Source organism: Aedes albopictus, chromosome 1 (assembly GCF_035046485.1).
Source record: "Aedes albopictus strain Foshan chromosome 1, AalbF5, whole genome shotgun sequence".
Lineage (NCBI taxonomy): Eukaryota > Metazoa > Arthropoda > Insecta > Diptera > Culicidae > Aedes > Aedes albopictus.
The window spans coordinates 317,583,246-317,589,245 of record NC_085136.1 but is presented as its reverse complement, the minus strand read 5'-3'; positions in this window follow the sequence as shown (position 1 = coordinate 317,589,245).

The following is a 6,000-nucleotide window of genomic DNA, read 5'->3' as shown; positions in this document are numbered from 1 at the left end:
GAATCTCTCACAGAATTTAAGTGGAATCATCAGAATTATGGAAGAGTCCCTCTAAAAATTCTGGAGATTTTTTTCTCAGCTGTATTATATGGGAATACCTATCAGAATTCTGGGGAACCTCTGGATTCTAAGGGAATTCATTTCAGAATTTTGGGGTATTCCCTACCATGGTTGCCTACCAAGGGTGAAATCCCTTTCAGGATTCTAAGAAATTTCTGGATGACCTGGGATGATTTCTCTAAGCATTTTGGAAGACCCTCACTTAGGATCCCACTCAAAAATTCTGAAGTCATCTTTCTCAGCATTCTCAGGAACTCCTCTCAGACTTCTTAGAGAATCATAAGCATCATTCTCAGAATTGTGGCGAAATTCCTCTCAGAATTCTGGGGGAATATTTTTTAGCATTCTGGGGGAATCCCATACAGGATTCTAGAGACATCCTTCTCGGGATTTTGCGATAGATCCTTTTATGGTTCTGGGGAAATATCACTAAGCATTCTGCGGGTACACTTCCCAAGATTCTCTGAAAATTCGACTTTCTGGGGTAACCCCTGTCAGGATTCTGGGGAAATTTTTCTCAAGATTCTGGGGAAATTGTCTCATGATTCTGGAGTAATCCTTGAGATTCTGGGGCTATTTTTTACAAGATTCGAGGGTACTTTCTCTCAGAATTACCCTTTCAGGATTCTGGGAGAACCCCTCTTAGTAATCAGGGACAATCCTTGACATGATTATGACAAGACTAGTTTGAGATACTGGTGTAATAATTTAAAGTATTCTTTAGGAATCACTCTCACAGTTCTAGGACAATCCCTTTCAGGAGTTAAGGGGAGTTCTTTCAAAGATTCTGGGGGGAATCTGAGGTATTTTTTTCTGTTATATTTGGGAATAGCTGGAAGGAATACCCTTCCAGGGAGAATCCTTACAAGATGTTCGGAGAAACCTCTCTTAAGTTTCTAGATATATTTCTCTCAAGAACCTGGAAGAACCCCTCTCATTCTTCTTCTTCTTGTTGGCGTAACGTCCTCACTGGGACAAAGCCTGCTTCTCAGCTTAGTGTTCAATGAGCACTTCCACAGTTTTTAACTGAGAGCTTCCTCTGCCAATAACCATTTTGCATGGGTATATCGTGTGGCAGGCACGAATATACTCTATGCCCAAGGAAGTCAAGGAAATTTCCTTTACGAAAAGATCCTGGACCGACCGGGAATCGAACCCGTCACCCTCAGCATGGTCATGCTGAATACCCGTGCGTTTACCGCCTCGGCTATAAACCCCTCTCATGATGCCTCTCAGAAACTTGTAGAATTCTGGGGAATAACTTTAGGGATTCTGGCAGAATTATTCTCAGCACTCTAAAGAAGTCCATCCAGGATTTTAGGGAACTTCGAAAAGAATACTTGAAAGGATTCTAGAGGAACTCTTCTCAGGGCTCTGTGTAAGTATATCTCGGGTTTTTTGGACAATCCCGCTCAGTATTTTGAGGGAACCTTTCTCAGGAATCTGGAGTTATCCTTCTTAGGCGTTCTAAGCTACCTTTTTCAGAATTCTGGTTCATTTCTTTTAAGTTTCTTGGGGAATCATCTTAGAATTTCGAAAATCTTTTTTTTGTGAGAATCTCTCAGTATTCTAGATGAATTTATTTCAGGAATGTGGAAGTACTACTCTTGGAATTCCTCTCAGGATTCTGGGATAATTCCTCTTAGGATTCTGGAACATTTTTTGAGAATCCCAAAGGAAAGCTTCTCTTAGGATTCTGAGACAATCTATCATAGGATTCTGGGAGAATTCTTCTCGGAGCTCTGAGACAATTTGTTTCATACATAGATATGGAGGAATCTTTCTCAGGATTCTAGGAAAATCCCTAATAGAATTCAGAGAGAATTCCTACCAAGATACTGGAAGAGTCTTGCTTTCTTTTCTAGATAATGTCACTCAGGATTCTGGTGTAATCATTTTCAGCATTCTGAAGAAATCTCTCACATAATTCTAGAAGAACTCCTTTCAGAATTCCAAAGGAGTCCTTTAAAGATCCTGGGGGAGTTTCTTTCAGCAGTCTGCGGGAAGTTATCTCAGTACTATATTGGAATACTTCTCAGAATTCTGGGAAATCTCAGGATCTCAGGATTTTTCTTTCGATTCAAAAATATTGAAAGATGGTTCAAACGTCATTCTGCTCATGGAACGGGGTGAAACGAAACGCAGAATCAAAACAAAACAGCGAAAAGGGTTACCATCAGGGTGTTTTCAATGCCCACAGGATTACTAGAAGTTCAAATTAAAAAATGAACCTCGTTAGTTTTCATGAGGTTTAGTTCAAACCAACGGGAGTAGACGGTAAACGAATCACTTCATAGTTTTGTAATATTTTATCGAAAATAGGTTCGACTGTGCAGTCTTATTTATTGGAACAAACTATTTAATTTTGTCCGACGTTTCGACACCGGGTTTGGTGTCTTCTTCAGGGAAAAATACTGGTTGTTCTTTATCTTATGGAATGTTTGTTCTATAATATCGAATCGATGTGAAAACATCGATTCAAAGCATTCGGTTAAATCGGTGAATTCGATGTCTCAGCCAGATTTGCCCAATGCTACTACAAACGCTTTGAAATGCTTTTTAAATCCTTATGAAATCTTCCCGAGAACCCCTGAACCCCCCTGAAACACCTCAGAAACCTCTTGAAACGCCTCTAAAATCTCCATGAAACCACGCGTGGAGTTCCCCTGCGAGCCTCTGAAGCCCTCTTAAGCCCCCTGAAACCTCCTGACCCACCCTTTTAACGCCTTTTAAAACCCCGTGAAACCTTCCCCTATGAGCCACCTTAGAGACTCTGAAACCTCTTAAAACGCATTTGGAGGCCTTGAAACGCTTTGAAATGTTATGTAACTCCTATTAAACTTGCGTGAAATTCAACTGACAGCCTCTGAAGCCCCCTAAAAGCCTCCTTAAACCCTGAAATGCTTTAAAATGCCACCAATGAAAACCTCATACAGCCTCCGTGAAATTCATCCGAGAGCCTCTGAAACCTCCTGAAACGCATTGAAACGCCTTGAAACGTTTTGAAACGCTTTGAAACCTCCATGAAACTTGCGTTAAATTCACCTGAGAGCCTCTAAGGCCCCTTGAAACGCCCCTGAGACCTCGGAATGCACTGAAACGCCTTGAAACGCTTTGGAACCCCCATGAAACCTCCGTGAAATTCACCTGAGAGCCTCTGAGGCAGTGCTGGGAATGGTAACAGTAGTTTGCTTGAATTTGATGATTGAATCGCTGCCTTTTCATATCCGGGAGAAATTTTTTTTAATCAATATAGTAGGCGATCCAATAAATTGCTACAGTAGCAGCAACAACGCGGGAGCTCCGAATGAGTTTCATTGAAACTCATTTATCGTACAGGTGCACTTCATTAGGATCATATTCTATCATACCCGAAGCACCGAACTCCCCGTGGACACGTACGTTCTCGAAAGCCCGACTATGCCTTTCTGTAGAAATCCTCCCGTTACACCTTTAAAGCATTGGTCCTCGTAGTCCAAAAGTAAAAGTAAAAGTGTGAAATCAAGCTCCCCAAGTTCTCAAGAATAAAATACCTATATTGTATGCAGTGCATATGGATAAATCACTGATGGAGTCAGTTTTTGGACTATGATGTATTTGAAACGCCATTCCTGAAAGCGTCGGCAGAGTAAAAACCCCACACCGATCGGCGTACCGCTCCTAAGCTAGCTCCTAAGAAAGGCTACCAGCATCAACATAAAACAAATCATAATCAGCACATTACTTGTAAATGTCCTATTGTTTTAATTTCATCATTGGAAAATAATTAGCTTTGTAATTGCTTGAGAAGCCACAAGCCGATGCACACTGGTTTTAATCTGCAAGTTCGTCACACACGTCTAATGCCGTTTCTCAACATGTCCGTCCCGATTGTCCGTCCGATTCTTGCCATCAATCCATCAAGGCAACGTTCCGCCAATCGTCTCGCCCCAGGAGCCCGGCTGATTCATCCAGCGACGTCCAGCCTGAAACCAAATCATCTCGAAGCCGTGTTCCCAAAATTGTCCTTGAATACCCCAATCCGATTAGAAAAACCCGTAGGCGACAGAGCGATCTACTGTAGCGAACTACCGTAGCAACATGGGGTTTCTAATGAAATTCAACAAACTAGACTACGGTAGCGGAATGGTTTGCATTCGCAACCATGGGTAGCTGTGATTTGAATGGTTTTGACTCCGCCGAATGAACTTCGTGATTTTTCCCAGCACTGCTCTGAGCTCCCAAACCACAGAAAATCCTTCTCAAATGTTTTCAAATGTATTGAAATGCCTTGAAAACGTCAATGCCATAAAACGCCACTGAAAGTTCCCAGAAAGCTCCATGAGTTTCACCGAGAGAGTCAGAAGTACCCCTAAACGCTTTAGACACGCCCTAAAACGCATCGAAACATCTTCAAACACCTCTGAAATCACCCATGAAATCTCAGTGACATTCTCTTGTGAGCCTCTGAAGCCCCCTAAAAGCCATCTGAAACCTTCTGAAACACCTGGAAACATCACTAAACTCCCTTCAAATCCCTCTGATCCTTCCCCACTTTACATCTGAAAGCTTTGACTCCGTCCTCTTTACATCTGCTACCCACTTGCCCTTCTCTAAATTCTTTGCAGCCATGAATCCATTTAGGTGATTTTTTTTTATTTAGGCAGTCCCGACTAATTAGCCAAATGGAGGGTCGGGTGTTGTAGCTTTGGAAGAACACTTAGTTGAAGAGATATGCAGGTCAAGTGGCAGTAGAAGCTTAAGGTAAAACCTTTCATCTCTTCGATCTTCTGTTCTTTCGACCTCTTGTTCTAGTTGTATGTTTCTATTTTCGACCTTTCGATGTCGATGATATTTGAACAAAACTTTTGGTAACTGTATTTTTATTTTCTAAATTTCTTGCCTCTTCAACAGCACATTTACCAAAAGTTATACTCAAACAGCATCTAATTAGACAAGGAATCATAATACCCACGCTTCTTGCACCATTTCATTTCAAAAACGGAGAATTTACCTTCTCTCCATACAAAAAAAATCAGCTCATTATTACGAATCTGATACTTCACCGATCGTGCCCTATTGAATTTTCATTCATAAAATCGGCTCGTTAATAGACTATTGAGTCATTAATGTAAGGGAAATGTTTTTCTTCTAGGGGTTCTGGTTTTTTTTTGCATGAAAAATTTCTAATTTTACGTAGACTTCAGCTACGCTTACAACGCTTACAACCCTTGACGACTGACGGTTAATTAGCTGACGGTCAGAGTATAATACCTTCAAACAAAGAATCAAATCGTCACGGTCGCCAATAGTTTATTGGTTACGACTTTTCCATTAGTATATGCGATCTTTGATTACTACCATCGCATCCGCTAATCAAGGATTATTAGAACAAAACCATAGCACGCTTGTGAATATTGTGACAAATGCCAAGCCTGCTATTGACTATCGAGTTGAATGTGCCTGAAAACGAATGACAAAAGTTATAACCTCAAGTACATCTGCTCGATTGTTTTGCACAGTTGATCGAATGGTTATCGGTGGGTGGTCAATCCGAACAAGGCTACTAGTAATGACCCATTTGAATAATTTATTTCAGCATTTCTGCTCCGGGCTGAGATTGAAAAATGTTCCAAATTTGTTTCTTCGGTTGCATTGAAAGCCCAATGTCTAAAATGTGAATGTTCATATTCTTCAGTATGGTCTCTTTCATATTAGTCATAGCTAGCAAAGGCTTTCGTTAACCTGATATATTTTTGTCAAATACAGGAAGTCAGATATAGTTCTTATCCTTCTCGATAGCACTATGCGTTGTTCATCAAATGCTGTTGTTTCCCCTTTTTTGAAAAGAAAAAATCCTACGGTTCTTGAAAAAGGCAGTCCCTGTAATGACTAGTTTGTCCGATAATTATAAACACGGGAATACCAAAAGTTGATTGAATATGAGTAACAAGATAAGAC